At 36.4% G+C, this 17,564-nt stretch overlaps 1 long non-coding RNA gene and 1 pseudogene across 1 annotated transcript in view; one reads left to right on the top strand and one right to left on the bottom strand.

The window, feature by feature from the left end:
- Positions 1 to 8,402: 8,402 nt before the first annotated feature.
- LOC131274726 (uncharacterized) overlaps positions 8,403 to 17,564 on the top strand; it is a 113,226-nt gene continuing 104,064 nt past the window's right edge. Inside the window, exon 1 of the long non-coding RNA XR_011646697.1 lies at positions 8,403 to 8,514. This is a non-coding gene — a long non-coding RNA (uncharacterized lncRNA). The remainder of the gene's footprint in view (positions 8,515 to 17,564) is intronic.
- LOC111763368 (phosphatidylinositol N-acetylglucosaminyltransferase subunit C-like) lies at positions 14,021 to 14,809 on the bottom strand (annotated as a pseudogene).

The raw sequence follows: 17,564 nt of genomic DNA, 5'->3' as shown, positions 1-17,564 counted from the left end.
GCTACATTTACTCCATTGTAATAACTTTAGCTATTAACTTATATATATATATATATATAAGTATTTATACAATGATTTTAATTCTTAGTTACAGTTCTTAGTATGTTTTTACCATAAGATGAATTGGATACCTTTATTAATTAAGTTACAAGAACCTTATTAGTAACAATCCTGCAAAGTTTTCCTGTTTTTTTTCTAGTAACTGAACAAATTTTATCTGTGGGTTATGCATTTGATTCACCAGTAAGACACTATTGGCATTTAAAGATTCATTTTAAGTTATCTTTTACCATGATTTTTTTAGGCACAAGCAAACCGACAAAAGCCAAACACATTCTGATTACTATTTACACCTTTTATAGGCACACTTGAGTTTAAACTGAGAAGTTTGATGTTTATTGTTTTCAGGCAATAGCCTCCTTCCTTTAGACCAAGGCATTTTACCAGTTTACAGCTTTAAAATATTTTCAAAGCCTTTATACATAGACTTACAAAAAGAGAGATTCAGAAAAGCAGACCATTTATTCTGGTATTGCTTGACATCCCCCTTTACCGCCCCCCCTTCCAGGCAGTTGAGTGCATAGCAATTAAATAGGAATGTGGCTTATGAATCGAAGGTATTGACTCACTGGAAGGGGGAAAGCCACTCTCTTCTCAGCTCTCTGCTTTTGTTATGCATCCTCCTAAAGTTAGAAGGGGAGATAAGGTGATGGTAGCAAGTTCCAGGCTACTAAAATGGCTTGAAATAACTTTTCAAATTTGACATCTTTCCAGGGACCACTTCTCCCCCCAGCAGGGCTATGATTTAAGCCACTGGCTTCACCAGCCACTCTGACTGGGGCCAGCTTTTTTTTTTTTTTTAAGATTTATTTATTCCCCCCCCCCCCCCCCCCCTCCAGTTGTCTGTTCTCTGTGTCTGTTTGCTTCGTCTTCTTTGTCCGCTTCTGTTGTTGTCAGTGGCACGGGAATCTGTGTTTCTTGGGTGCACGGCACGGACACAGACAACCCCCTCGAGTTCCGGCAAATGGGATGGACTCAGGGACGAGACAGCAGAGCATGCACAAAACGTTCACACTCCATGGTTTTGCCTTATAACTAAAATCATTTCACTCCTTTGCCAGTGGCAAGGGAGGGTTCCAGCTTAATCATATGTACCACCTTACATAATTACACAATTCAACACCAGCATTTGAGCACAGACAGAAGCACAAAACTATTAATCTGACTTATAATTTCTATTTTCCCAACAAAGCTGCCCCTGCAACCATTAAAAACTTTAGAAAGAGAGAACACTTAACATTAACATCTGGACAGGATCTCCTGCTTATGCTTGCTGTCTATAAAGTGAATTCATCTGCAATTTAGCACTATAACAAAAGATTCTGGCTAAACCTTTTCACTGTTTAACTTTACACCCAGACCAAGCTTTAAGAGAAAGCTGATTCAATTTCCTGTAACTAAATTTCTCAAAATCCAGACCAATTTCCAGGACATTAGGACTCAAACCTATAAACATCCTTTCCTGTTATAATCAAGTCTTCACTACCTCAGTGGAGACAAGACCAGAACTAGATGCTAACAACACAGTTTGCCAAACCCAACACTAGGTTTTTTAACCCTTTTTTCTCTTTTTTCCTGACCTGGAGGAGAGGGCTTCCTCCCAAATTTCTGGGGTCTCCTGGGAGGTGATTGGCCTCCCTGCCTAGCAATTAAAGCTAGGGTTTTCCTGACATATGCTCCGCAGGGAGTCTTACCTTTTACCATGTTTGGAGTCCTTTTCTCATTCCCAGAATTCTCTTCACATCTTCTGCTGCCCCTGATTTTCATCAGGAGGACTCCAGCAGAGCACACATCTTTTCTGGATTAAATTTAATCCAGGGGCACCCAGACTTGGACTTCACCTGAGTCCTCCTGGCTTCCTCAGGGATCCAGAAGGGGTAGCAAAGTGCTATAATCTCTGGACTTCATTTTCAAATCCTGGATGAGCCCCCCAAAATGTTGTAGAAGTAGAGAGAGGTTCAATTATTTGCATATAGAAAGGCCAGGACTCAGGAATAATTTGGGGAAGGGAAAAAACGATTTATTTATGACTGGCTGGGCTCAGAGCTTCTCATTCAAAATCTGAGCCTTGAACAAGATTTTTGAGTTATTTTTATACAGAGGAAGGGCAAAATATTTCTTTGCTTCACTGTTCAATAAGCTTGAGTTAACATATATCTTCCACATCCTAGGTAAGCTTTTAGCACATTTAGTTTGCATTTTCCCTGAATATTTAAAGTTTATAGAGTTTGCATTACTAAACTGTTTTTCCAGGACTGGAGTTGTTGTCATGGTTACCAACCCACACACACAGCTCAGGACACATACAGCTCAGGTTATCTATGAAGAGATGAACAGCCTCCCACACATAACTTGCATCATTATTAACATATTTTCTCAATTCTATTGTTTAGATTTTTCCATAAGTTATAAATCAGGCATCTTCAAAAAACATTTCAGTCATCTCTAGTTTTTTCCCCCGTCTTACAAATGAGGCAATAACTAACTTTATGCAAATTTACAGGTGCCAATTTTGGCCCATATAACAAATGGCCAAGTATTAAAATCCATATTCGCCTTGATCCATCATCATAGATTAACCTTCTGTAATACAAAAGCAAATCTGAAATTTTGTATGATGGTATTTTTTATAGCAATTCAATATTAAAAACTTTAGAAGATAAATGTAAAATAATGACATTGTAGTATATGAACAATAATTACTCAGCAGTAAACTGGTAAATCATTCCTGTGGCCACCTTGTTATAATTTTTTTTTTTTTAAATGGAGACTTGCTGTTAATTGAGGGGAAGAAAAGAAGAAAGATTTTTTGGATACTTCATTTTTCTTTAATCCTTTCTTATTCATACTCTAATCAAAATAAATTCTGGATTAATAATGATTTATCATGAATGTTGTTAAATACAATTTTAAATATTTCTGTTTTATGAAGGCAACATTGATATTCTGCTGTAATTCATCCCCATAAAATGTGAAGAATTTCCAAATAGGTTTTATCTTGAAAGGAATATAACTTAGTGGAAATAAAATAACTAAATTGATAATTTATTTCATTCTTAGAGATTATTATGTCCAAAAGTTTGATCTACTGTATAAAGATTAAGATTATTACATAGCTAATTTCTAATATATTTGTATTATTATTTAGATTTATAAATGTTTGTTATTGTGTTATATAGTTTTTATGAATGATTATGTTAAATCTATCCAGACATTGCACTTTGTTTCAACATTTGTAATTTCTCTCAATCTTTTTCCTTATTTATGTTACAATTTTAAAATAAAGGACTTCTTAACTACTATTTCATTATAGTTAAATGATATTTAAATAAAATTGAATGATTCTTTTTGTATATAAAAGTAACATTTTGCATTCAACATTATTGTAGCATTTTTCACTCTTGACAACACATATTGATTTATGCTTCATACTCAAAGCATTTCAATTTATTTAAAGAGAATTTTCAATTCATGTTATATCTTGAAGGCTTAATTATATTTAAACAAATACATGGATATAAACAATAAGTCCAAATGAATACTGCAGTTCTATTACTGACATTGATTAAACATGATGATCACCTATGTGATTAATGGACATTGATGACACAAACAAGTCAAGAGATGCCAGAAATTACCTCTGAGGAGACACTCAGCTGTTTGACCTTCCAAAGCTAGAGGCCAAAGCCTATGTCAACTGGCAGTCTGGCTGATCAGCTGGCCTAGAGCCACAGGCACAGACTTCTTTTTGCATACTTTTATGATTAGTCATAGGATAAATTGCTAACAATGGAATTGCTGAATTAAAAGATATGCATGTTTAAAATTTGTAATAGAATAACAATACATTGCTACCTTAATTTTTGTGCCAAAATACACATCAGTCAACAGTGTATAAATATGCCAGTGTCACTAAACATTTGCCAACACTGGGTCTTAATAAACTATAAAATATCCAATCTGAAGAGCAAAAAAAATGATATGTCAAGTTTCTTGCATTGCATTAATTACAAATTAAGCTAATCATCTTTTAAGTTTAAATGGTATCCATTTTCTTAGAAATGGTTTGTTCAAATCTTTAGATCATTTTTGCCTGGAGATGTTTCACCTCTTATAGATTTGTAAAAGTACCTCATATATTTAGGATTTTTCCACATATTATTATGGCAAATATTTTTTCCATTTTGTTGTATTTGGATTTGTAATCAATTAATTAATTTAATGGTGGTGTATAAGCTTTTGAATTTTTAAGCAGTGAAATTTATTAATGCTACCTTATATTGTGCTGTGTTGTTCTGTGCTTGGAAAGGATTTCCACATTCCAAGATTATTAATTATTCACCATTATTATCAAATGATACCAGAATTTACTTTCATATAGAGTGACATAGAGTCCAGTTTTTAAAAAAACAAATCAATTTTATTGATACATATTTAAAAAACATACAATTCATCCAAAGTATACAATCACTGGTATTTGCTATCATCACATAGTTGTGCATTCATCATTTCAATCATTATTAGACCATTTTCATTATTTGAGTAATAATAATAATAAACAGAAAATGGACAAACAAGAAAATTCCTCACTTCTCAAACTCTCCATGCTTCCCCAACTATACATTGCTGCTATTTCTGGCTATTCTGTCCAAAGTGTATAATCAATGGTGTTTAGTGTAATCACAATGTTGTACATTCATTATCTCAAAAATTTTAGAACAATTTCATTACTCCAAAGAGAAAGAAAGAACCAACTTTTCATTTTGTTGATTCTAATTTTTTTTCTTGATTTCATTTATTTCTTCTCTGATCTGTACTATTTTTTTTCCTTTGGCTTGTTTTCAGATTGGGTTGCTGTTCTTTTTCTAGTTCTTCTAGGTGTGCAGTTAGATCATCAATTTTAGCACTCTCTTCTTTTTGAATGTAAGCATTGAGGGTTATAAATTTCTCTCAGCACTGTCTTTGTGGTGTCCAATAGGTTTTGGTATGTTGTGTTCTCATTTTCATTCAAATAAAGATATTTACTGAATTCTATTGCAGCTTCTTCTATGACTCACTGATTGTTTAAGAATGTGTTGTTTAATCTTCATGTATTTAAGAATTTTCTCTCTTTCTCTACATTATTGATTTCTAGCTTCATTCCATTATGATCAGAGAAAGTGCTTAGTATTATTTCAATCTTTTAAATTTATTGAGACTTGTGACCCAGCACATGGTCTATCTTGGAGAAGGATCCATGAGCACTTGAAAAGAGTATATATCCTGATGTTTTGGGAAGCTAAGCTCTATAGATGTTTGTTAGGTCTAGTTCATTTATCATATTACTCAAGCTCTATTTCTTTATTTATCCTTTGTCCAGAAGTTCTATCGAATATTGAGAGTGGTGTATTGAAATCTCCATGTCTCTTGTAGAGAGATCTATTTCTCCCTCTAGCTTTGCCAGTGTGTCTCATGTGTCTTTGGGCACTGAGGTCAGGTGCATAAATATTTAGACTAGTTATTTCTTCTTGTTGAATTGCCCCTTTTATTAAAATATAATGACCTTCTTTATCCCATATAACAGTTCTGCATTTAAAATCTACTTGGTCCAATATTAGTATCTGGTTACTCCAGCTCTTTTTTGGTTACTATTTGCATGGAATATCTTTTTTCCACCTTTCACTTTTAACCTGGTTGTGTCCTTATATCTGAGATGAGTCTTTTGTAGACAACATATAGATGGCTCAAATTTTAAAATCCACTCTATCAGTCTGTGTCTTTTAATTGAGGAGTTCAAGCCATTAACATTCAGTGTTATACCTGTAGAGGCATTACTTACTTCATCCATTTTGACCTTTGGCTTTCTGTTGTCATATCATATGATAGTCTATGTTTTTACTCTTCCTAATAGTCTTAATTTCTACACTCCTCTCCAATTCTCTCGATCTTATTTATTTCCTTTCAGGCTGCAGCACACCCTTTAGTATCTCTTGTAATTCTGGTCTTTTGGTAACATATTCTATCAGTTTTCATTTGTCTGTGAAGACTTTGACTCCCCTTCATTTTTGAAGGACAGCTTTGCCAGATATAGGATTCTTGGCTGGCAGTTTTTCTCTTTTCATACCTTAAATACATCACACCACTTTCTTCTTTCTTCAGTGGCTTTTGATAAGAGGTTGGCAATTCACCTCAAGTTTCCTTTGTATGTGATGCTTTGCTTTGCTTTTGCTGTTTTCAAAATCTTTTCTTTATGATATTTGTCATTCTGAATAGTAGTTGTCTCAGGGTAGGTCTATTCATGTTTATTCTGTTTGGGGTGTGTTGTCCTTCTTGAATATTGATATTTATGTCTTTCATAAGGGTAGGGAGGTTTCAATCATTATTTTCTCAAATATTCCTTCTGCCCCTTTTCTATTTTCTTCTCCTTCTGGAACACTGATAATGCATATGTTTTTGCATTTTGCATTGTTATTCAATTCCCTGAGACCCTGTTCCATTTTTTCCCCATTCTTTTCTTCTGTCTTTTCCAGTTCAGATGTTCGTCTTCAAAATCACTAATTCTGTCTTCAAGCAATTCAAATCTGCTCTTATGTGTTCCTAATTTATTTTCAATCTCATCCACTTGTCTTTCATTCCCATAACATCTGTTCATACCCCAGTGGTATGTCCCAGACAGGGAAGGAGCAGGATTCTTTTACTATGGCAGCCCAGAAGAGTACCAGGCATGGAACATCTCCCTGCATAGGCCTTGGATTGAGATCCACTGGTTATGGAGAACAAACCATGCTCAAGAGTGAAATTGGCCATGCTGAACCACACTGGCAAGTTAGGAGTGGGCAACTTGAAGTACAAACACTCTGCAGCTTACACCACACAGCACCCACCCAATGGCTGCATAATCAGAAGGCAGCCAGTAGCCTCATTACCTGGTGGAAAAGAGGCAACGGGAAAGAAGGGCACCCCCCCTCCCATTTTCATGTTAGCTCAAGCTTTGTGGACAGTAATCAGAAACCAATCACCATCAATTAATACACACTGCAGAGCTCATGGACGGCAGTCAGAAGCCAATCTCCACTGGACAGCAATCCCTAACTCCTTAACTCCTTAAGAGAATCAAATCACCCAACAGAATTTCCCTGCTTTGTCTCAAATATGCTAATCAGTTCACACCCTGGAGTCCTGTACCCCATAAAACAGTGGACTCCAAGGCAAAACTTTGCATTTTCTCCCTTGAAAATGCCCACCTTCAACTCTGAAAGGTGTAGTTTCTTTTTCTTGCCTTACCCCCAGTAAATTCTTTACTTGCTTAATTAATTTGTGGCTCATCCTTGAATTCTTTCTCATGTCAAAATCAAGAGCCTACACCCCTGGACTTCATCTCAGCTAACAATGTCAGGACACAGAGGCTTCCACTGGATTCAACAACAGAACAGGCATTACTGAACCTGAAAGAATGCAGGTCTCATAGAAAAAAGGAGGCAAAACTTTTCCTGAAAAATGTTCAGAAGAGAATGGGGAAGGAACACCTGGACAGAGCAGATGAAAACAGACATATGGAGAATTTGGGGAAGAAAGGAGAATCAGAGAAATTGGATGGCATCTGTACAGATGTGTGGATTGAAGGGCGGTTTTTATGGATAGAAGGTACTAGAGCATGTTTTAAAAAATGCTTATGGGAAGTTCTAGCAGGGATGGAGTGCCTTATGATGCAGGTAAGAGAAGGTAAACTGAAAGACTGATATCCCAGAGGAGAGAGAGAGTGGAATCTAAATCACAAACACAGTGATTGGACTTCATAACCAGACAGAAGAGGAAAAAGATGTATGCAGGGAGGCATAGGTTTATTAGTTTGGTAATGGCAAGATGACAGACTTTTCCCGAGATGGCATCTATTTTTTACTGATGAATTAAAAGGCAAGGTCCTCAGCAGAAATTGAGGTTAGAGAAGAGGCTTTGATTTTCTTATCTCCAAAGTGAAAGAAAAAGCCTATTAGAAAAAATGTGGTAGGATTACTAGGTAGCATTTGTCAAAAAAAGGTTCTACTGCAAATAGAAAGACGAGAGCTTTATTAAGAGTATAGTAACTCGCAAATTGGGCAACACCAAGTCAAAACCGGTATTACAAAGCTTTTGGGCGCATTGAGAATTTATAGGCCCTCCTCCCCACCACCCCCAAAAGGGAAATGGCGGTTGTCAGACCACTTGTATTTTAACAGCTTATTGAAACCCTGAGGCAGAAGGAAATCTGTCTGAAACTGACCTGTCTGAGCTTGGTCTTTTTTTGTCATTTCTGGTAAATCACGTTCTCCAAGCAGAGCATTCCTGAAGTCTCATTTCCTGAGGAGAGTGTAGAGTCCCCTCCTTGGCGTCTCTTTTGCAGGGAGCCATTTTGTAACCCAAGGCCTGAAGGTCAATGCAGAGTTCCTTTAACATATTGAATGACCATTTGAGGTTCTGAATGCAGGATGAAAACAGGTAAGATTTATAGTGTTCTCTCAGAGTTTTCCATTGTTTATAAAGAGAAACAGACATGGAGAGTATGGCATAAGATTAGGATTTTCTAGTTATATTTTCTTTTTTGCACTCATGAATGGTAAACAGTTGCCTAAATATTCTTGTTTCTCTGAGTATAACTTCTTCCAGAAATCTTTTGCATCCTGCTCTTCCCCTCTCTCCCTGTCTTTCTTCTTTTTTATTTTTCCTCTTGTTAGAAAGAAATCTTCTTTTGGAAGAAAATAAGGCTCACTCGATTGTGGAGAAGAAACAAATTTATTCTCAATCTTGCAAGAAGGGGCGCACAACCAGAAAACGTGGCTGGCATGCCAAACAAAGAAAAATGACACAATTTATACCCCTAAGCCTAGCCCGCAAGCCCTTCCTCTGTTTTTCCGTAGATTGGATACTTCAGAAGTTACAGCCTATCTGAGAAGATCTAACTTTCTCGCCCAAAAGTTTGTGGTTAACCACTTCCCCCATCACATTCCAACCATTTTAGTTTTTAACCTGCTCCCCTTTGCCAAATAAGGAATGGAATTTAGTGCTGAGTTGGTATTGACTTAGCTCTTTCTTGGGCATCCTTTTTACTGCCTATAGGACTGGCTTAAGCTGGTTTCCTTTGTTGCTGTTTAACCTGGGAGTGGGAGACTGAGGCACTAGGCTGCCAGGTCACATTAATCAATATTTTCTTCCTTTATGTGAAATCTAAACTAATCTTTGTTTCTTACACTCTTTTAATTACATTTGATGTGGGCAGCTCTATCGGGACCTTCTTTTTGTCTGCTTATGGTATAGGAAACTTCTCCTCATTTCTCTACCCACCTATTGTAAGAACTGTTTTCTTCTCGGAGCTTTAATACGGTATTTGACTTTTTCTGACATTTTATCTATGTACTGTTCAGTTTTGTGGGATGGAGGACAAGGAAGCTGTGGATGTCCATATTTGTAATTGCTGTATTTTCTCTCTGCTTTATTGTATGTAATTTATTAATATTCCTGTACCTTGTTTCATTCCACCTCACCAGGAAGTAGCCTTTGTGTGTTTATGTCAGTGTTTGTGTGTATATGTGAGTCTAAGTATATGAAAGAGAGAAGGGGGTGGGGGGGAGAGAAAGCGCACCAACCTTAGGTTTTAGGTTTTCTCCCAGTTTGGGGTAAACTGCAATTATTTGGGCTTACCTACTTCTCCTGAGCATCTCTTTTGCTCTCCTCACAGTAAAAGCAGGAGGGAGAGGTGAAACTTGGGAGTTTGGTCCATGTGGAGAAGGAGATTTAAATTTAATTTTCTGTGTGCTTTCAAATGATTTCCATGATTTTTGTCTTATTCCTTTTTACTTGGAGGGCTTCCTTGGTAAATCCTGTTTTTCACTGTTTGGTACAGATCTCTGAAATCATAATCTCACCTCCATTCCTTTCCAGTTGTGTTAACAACATCGTCTATTCTGACAATTTCCCCTTTTCTTTGGAGTCACTGAGCCAATAAATAGGTGCTTCTATATTTTCATTGTTTTCTTTTTCTTTAATAGAGAAGTTACAGATTTACAGAACAATCATGCATAAAATACAGTATTCCTTTATACCACTCCATCACCAACACCTTGCTTTGGTGTGGAATATTTGTTATAATTGATGATAGTACATTGTTATAATTGTATTATTAATTAAAGTCCATGATTTAACTTAAGGTTCACTGTGTTATATAGTTCTAAGGATTTAAAAAAATTATGCTGTCATCATATATACAATCTAACATTTCCCCCTTTTAGTCATATTCAGATATATATTTCAGTGCTGTTGTGTTCACAATGTTGTGCAACCATCACTAACATCCATTACTAAAACATTTCCATCATTCCAAGTAGGAATCCTGTACATTTTAGGCCTTAACTTTCCATTCCATGTCACCATCCTGTTCCCAGTACTCTTTATTTTAGATTCTGACTCTGTGAGTTAGCTTATTTTAATTGTTTCAAAAGAATGAGATCATACAATATTTGTCCTTTGTGTCTTATTTCACTTAACATGATGTCTTCAAGGTTCATTCAAACTTTCACATCTATTAGGACATCAAGTCTGAATAATATCCCATTGTATGCGTATACTACATTTTATTTATCTATTCATTGGTTGATGGGCACTTGAGTTGATTCCATGTTTTGGCAATTAAGAGTAATGGTCCTATGAATTTTGGTGTGCAGATATCTTTTTGAGTCCCTACTTTCAATTCTTTTGGGTATATACTTAGTAGTGAGATTGCTGGGTCATACGGTAATTCTACATTTAGCTTTCTGAGGAACTACCAAACTGTTTTCCACAGTGGCTGCAGGATTTTATATTACCACCAGCAATCAGTGTTCTTATTTCTCTACATCTTCTACAACACTTGTTATTTTTATTTATTTATGTATTTATTTATTTATTTTAACAGAAGTCATACTAATGGGCATGAAATGGTATTTCACTGTGGTTTTAATTTGTTTTTTCCTGATGGCTAATGATGTTGAGCATCTTTTCATGTTCTTTCTGGCCATTTGTGGGTCTTTTTTGGAGAGATATCTATTCAAGTCTTTTGTCCATTTTTAAATTGGGTTGTTTTTATTTTTGTTGTTGTTAGGATGAAGGATTTGTTTATGTATTCTGAATATAATTGCTTTATCAGATATGTAGTTTCAAATATTTTCTCCCATTGTCTAGGTTGTTGTTTTATTTTCATGATAAAATCCTTTGAGGAACAAAAGTTTTTAATTTTAATGAGGTCCCATTTATCTGTTTTTTTTCTTTGTTGCTTTTCTTTGGGTCTACGTTCTAAGAAACCAGTGCCTAACAGAAGGTCTTGAAAGTGCTGTCTTACAGTTTCTTCTAGGAGTTTTATAATTCTAGCTCTTATACTCAGGCTTTTGATCCATTTTGAGTTTATTTTTGTATATGGTGTGAGATAAGAGTCCTCTGTTTCTCTGCAAATGGAGACCCAATTTTCCCAGCACTGTTTGTTGAAGAGACTATTCTTTCCCGATTGAGTGTTCTTTGCCACCCTGTTAAAAACCAGGTGGCCATAGATGTGAGGGTTTATTTCTGAGCTTTCAGTTTTATTTCATTGACTTATATGTCTATCCTTGTGCAATTTCATGCTGTTTGATTACTGGGGGTTTGTAATAGGTAAAAAAAATTTTTTTTCAAGCTTTTAAGTGCAATATAGAAAACTGAAAAACAAAAGAAACAAAGAACATAAAAGTCATCCAGAATCATAAGCATTTTACAGGTTGACATATCCTTCTAGGTCTTGTGTATATATATATACACACAACTGAGCATAAATTTTTTATGTGGTTGGGATCACACAGAATGTATCATACTTTTTCACAATCATGGATATCCAAAGTTCCAAAACCATGACCATTATGATAACCAAGAATACATGACACCAACTCATTCAGGGGAAAAATGTATTCTTGCCTTTCTTGGGAACAAAAATTTCCTAAAAGACAAAAATTGTGACAGTCCTCCATAGATATTGGTGAGTTACTAATACTGCATTCTCTCTTTTTTTTTTATAATGTAAATTTTATTCAAGATGAAGTTTCAATCAACTCTTTTTTGACAATTTCTGTGAAATTGGGGCCCGATTTTGTATAGATTACAAAAATGGATTTCTTTGTTCTGATGCCAGACAAGTAGCTTTCTGTGTTCTCTTAATGCTCAATTTAAAATGAGATGTAAAGCAATAGAGTACAATAAGTATACTGTTTCTAAGAGAATTATCAGATCCATATTGAAATAGTAGCAAGAAGGTATGTTTCTGTTAAATTGTTTATCAATGCTTGCCTATGTTACAGCCAATGGATGTCACATACGTTTGTGGTTAGCATTGAAATGGAAATATGAACACATTTGCATACATCCCTACCCCTGCACTTCCTTCTGCCTCTCTGCAGCCAACTTAATGAAGTCCTGATGCATACTTGTCAAGGGTGATTTAATAATTTCATGTGAAAGATGTTTCTTTTCTATTAACAAAAACTATATTCATAAAATTGTTAATTCACTAGCTGTACTTTTTGTCATACATTGTTACCTCAAAATATCTAAACAGTTTAAATATTGTGAAATAAAGAATGAAACATATTCACAATAAATACAAGTATTTTATTTAAAAAATGCACTTGAAGAACTATGGTTATAATCTAAAACTGTCTTCTAGAAATGGAGATACCAGCAAAGAGCCCTTCCTTTGCCCCACCTCTTCTTCCAGTTCCACCATTTCAAAGACTCAGTATGGAAATATATCTAGCTTCAAGAGGTGGATTGACAGAGGTCACTCCCAGAAGACAGTCTTTCCTAAAACTAACACAAGGACATTTATATAGAGACTGTTTTACTACCTCTATTTCAACATAGTTTGTACATTAGGACTTGTCCTTTAATACACAGCAATAATTCAAATGCCTATATAGGACAGTGGTCAGTCAATCTGAACTTGTCTAACAACTTATGAGCAAAGAATCCTTCCCTCTGTTCTTCCTTCCCTGACTCCACCAGCACTCTTTCAGCATAGTGTTCCAAGACATCTAGTTTAACAATTTCTTTCCCCCAATACAGCCATTCCTATGTATTAACAGAAAAAATATTTAAAGTATTATTCTACACTCTCTACTTTTAACATACATTGTATATTTCAAAACATCTAAAAAGAATAGATATTTCAAATAAGGACTATATACACTGTAGGTCTGAATAAACTACATACATATAACAATGCAGTTATATCTGAAAGTGTCTTCTAAATAGAAACATTCTGATGTAGAGCCCTTCATTTCTTCCGATTCCTTCTCTCCACCACAAACGCAGTGGATGAGTTACAGGCACACGTGTCATTTAGATGTGGTTTTACCATTTCATTTCCAAAAGTTATTTTCAGAAGACAGCCTTTCTATGAATTTTAGCAAAAACTGTACAAAATGTGTTGTTTACTAATTCTACTTTTGTCATACATTGACAGCATTTTTAATATCTAGAGACTAGATATTATAAAATTAGGACTCATTTGTCCAGTATATACACAATATATACAGTGCAGCAAGTTCTTCCCTCTCACCTCTCTCAAACCAATGAACAAGTACAAGAAGACAATGTTCACGTGGTTTAAAGAATCAATTTTGAAAAAGACATTTCCCAGCAATTTTTAAAAGCTATTTACAGTGTTATTTTACTGCCTCTATTTTTTTTTCATGTGTTGTTATTTTTTTAATAAATAGAAACCACATCACTTCATTTGTTAGAGCAAATAAGAGGCAGTAATTCAAGAGGGTCCCCCAAAACTTTGTCATCCACAAAATAACAAGGATAAGGACCTTCACGACCCAAGACTTGGACTAAATTTTCCTTTTGATCTCTGCTCTCCCACCCACATCATCATGCTACTTCCAGAGTGGAACTCTGCCTTCAGGTCTTATTCTAATTGGAAGGCTAGTTTATCAGCTTGCCTTAATTATGAAGTCTGGAAGTTCATAACTCAGCTGAGGAACCTGGATAAGCCTTCTTTGATTTCAGCCTCATCCCAAGGCCCATGAATGTTTTCTTTAAAAAGCTGCAGGTGAATGAGGTAGAAAGGGCAAAGACATGAGATGGAAACTAGCAGAAGGGCAGAGTATGGCTCCCACACCACTAATGGACAACAGGCCTCCCAAGATTGAAAATGCAAAAAGGAGTGTGAGCCCCACATAGCTGTGGGGAGTACATGCCTTCTGCAATATGGACTACAAGGCAAAAATCTGGATGGCAAATGTCTCCGTGATGAAGGCATGCAGGGACTGGGGCAGCCATGAGGCCAGGCTGACAGAGGCAAAGATGGCCATGTTCAAAGACTGTGTGCTGGATACAATGGCAGTATTGGCACCATAGTCGAAGATGAGTGGCTTAACAGCAGGTCTGTCCACTCTTCTTTTGCCCTTCACCTCCATCATTGAGATGAAACAAAACATAGGCAATCAGTAAAGAAGCCTGGCCAGTCCCAAAAAGCCAATGCTGGGGGGTGGGGCAGAAGTCCCTCATCCATATACCACCAGTTAACAACAAAAACACAGACACTGCACAGCTTCTGTATCACCACACTAGATTCAAATACTACAGCCCAATATTGGTACTTCTGGGCATAGATGTTTTTCTGGAGCTATTCCAGAAACTGCCAATTCATGTAGTTATCAGAGAAGGGTTGTCATTCATACAAGACCATCTGCCACTTAGCCTCCTTGGTGTTAGTAACTGGTTGATCACACATTATACTTCTCTTCAAACTCAGGCCAGTTCAATCTCCCTTGCAGAAGTCCATGTGGTTTGTTTGTTTATGAAGTTTTGAAATAAGACCTCTCTGGAAATTCCATGCTGTGCTGTGGTTGATAGTCTACAATCTGCCCTTGCTTTCAAATGTAGCAACCCAGACTAGACTTGTAATAGATGGGTCTGTTCTCTGAGACAGGACAATATAGCCATGTTCCTGCCCATGAGTTATTAGAGGTGTACAACCTGGGGGGGCGGGGCAGCTGCCTGCCTCCTTCCCCGTCTGGGGTGCTGGGCCTGCCTCTCTTTTTTTTTTTTTTAAGGTTTATTTATGTAGTTATTTTTCCTTCCTTCCCCTCCTCCCACCCTGATGTTTTTGCTGTCTTCTCTTCTCATTTTCTCTCATCTAGGATTCACCGGGATTCAATCCTGGAGACCTCTGATGGTGAGAGAGGTTCCCTGTCAATTGCACCACCTCAGTTCCTGGTTTCTGCTGCACTTCACCTTGACTCTTCCATTGTCCTTTTTCTGATGCATCATTATCTCGCTGTGTGACTCACTTGTGGGGGGCACTGGCTTACCATGCAGGCACTCATGTGGGCACTGGCTCATCATGCGGGCACTTGCACAGGCACTGGCTTGCCATTTGGCCATGCTTTCTCTTTTTCATCGGGAAGCCCCAGGGATCAAACCCAGGTCCTCCCATATGGTAGGCAGAGGCTCTATCACTTGGGCCACATCTACTTCCCCCGCCTTTATTTTTAAACACACAATCACTTCTAAAATATTTAGAAACACTAGCTATTACACTTAAGAACTTACTTGTCCACTACATGCATAGTATTGTTAAATAAAACTGCACACACATAAAAATGGTTAAAATCTTGGGTATCTCCTAAATGTGACCATCTTGGCCACAAACCATTCCCTCCTTACTTACATTTTTTTCCATCACTAGTTCAGTGGACAAGTATAGCAAAAGCAATGCATAGAGGTGGTTGAACAAATTCATACCCAAAAGTCATTTAAAGAAGATAGGATTTCCTGTGAATTTCAATCCAAAGTGTACAAAAAATGCAAATTTTACTAACTCCATTCTGTTATGTACTGGCAAAATCTTTAACATCTAGTTGTTAGAAAGTTAGGACTCATTCGTCCACTACATACTGTCTATATACAGCCAAACAAAATGTACAGAACATGCAGAAAAAGTCTTGCTGTAATTATCCAAGTATGAACATATTAGCATATTATAATTTAAAAAATTTAATTTAACTTAATTTTTATTTTAAAAGAAGCTTTAGATTACATAAATGATGCATAGAAAATACAAGGAGATTCCCATATACCTCCCTCCCTCCCCCTTCCATTAACAATATTTTTCATTAGTGTGGTAAATTTGTTGAAATTGATGAAAACATGTTGAAGCACTGCTACTAACCATGACCAATAGTTTACATTATACTTTACACTTTACCTCACTCAACTTTATAGGTTTTGACAAAATGTTTAATGTCCTATATCTGCCATTGTAATGTCATTGAGAAAAACTCCAATGTCCCAAGAATGCCCGATGTTACACTTATTCTTCCCTCTCCCTCCCCTCAGAACCTCTCATGACCACTGCCTTTATATTAATGTGACACATTCTTCAAATACTAGGATAATTATGCATCTATTTTAGTTCATTCTTGCATTCCCTCCATTTGTTTGTTCATTCCTCAATTTTGAGGATTTTGGATGGTGATGCCTACTCTGTTACTGATTGGGAGGGGGCTTAGATCCCATGGGGCAGATGGGTGTAACTATCATGCAGTTGTAGATACTTTCTGTTTTCTGGGATGGGTGCTGTCCATCATCATTATTTTCTTAGCTGTCCTGGGTGAGTCCAGTGAACTGGAGAGTAGGTGATGCAACTCTGCTGAAATTCAGGGCCCAACTGGCATATGAAAAGACTGAAGATTTAAGTCTCTGGGATATATATTTAATGAGTATAATGCTAATTATATGTTTAAATAAAAGGGGCATGTGTAGGGAAATTATAAATGTGTCTAACTCTGTTACATTGGGGAACATATATTCCAAGGTAAGGCTCAATGACAGGGTGCCGAATTCTTGATTGTCTGCCCTGCCTATAGTGCCTAGATATCTCTAGAGCCCTTAGGAGCTCCCTTGCTTGAGGAACTGTTTACTGAGGCAGTCAATGAGGTCCTCTTGAGACATGCATAAGTGTAACCTCTGGAATTTCCTCCCAACTCACCTTAAATCTCTTAGTTATAAAAACTCATTTGTATTTAATATCTCCCCCCTTTGGCCAAGGTTTTTTTCAAAATGCGTTGTTAGTTGGTGCTTGGTCATAATTCTTAGGTGCCAGGGAGGCTCATCCCCAGAAGTCATATCCCATGCAGGGGGGAAGGTAGTGAGTTTTTATGCTGAGTTTGGCTTAACATATTATCTTTTGTAGATGCTCTCCCTCCCACTTTCTCTAAACCACTGAATGAGCATATAGACATTAGTGTGCTGCTCACAGAAAGGGCTTAAGAATCCCACTTCTAACAAATACTATTTCCTATGAACTTGAGCAAAACAATATTTACAAAGTAATATTTTTTCTACTTATACTTTTTATTTTTAAAGAAACTTTAGATTACATAAATGTTACATAAAAAATATAGGGATTCCCATATATCCCACCCCTTCCACACTTCCCCATTAACAACATCTTTCATTAGTGTGTAAATTTGTTACAATTGATG

Source organism: Dasypus novemcinctus, chromosome 20 (assembly GCF_030445035.2).
Source record: "Dasypus novemcinctus isolate mDasNov1 chromosome 20, mDasNov1.1.hap2, whole genome shotgun sequence".
Lineage (NCBI taxonomy): Eukaryota > Metazoa > Chordata > Mammalia > Cingulata > Dasypodidae > Dasypus > Dasypus novemcinctus.
This window is presented reverse-complemented; position numbering and strand designations above follow the sequence as displayed.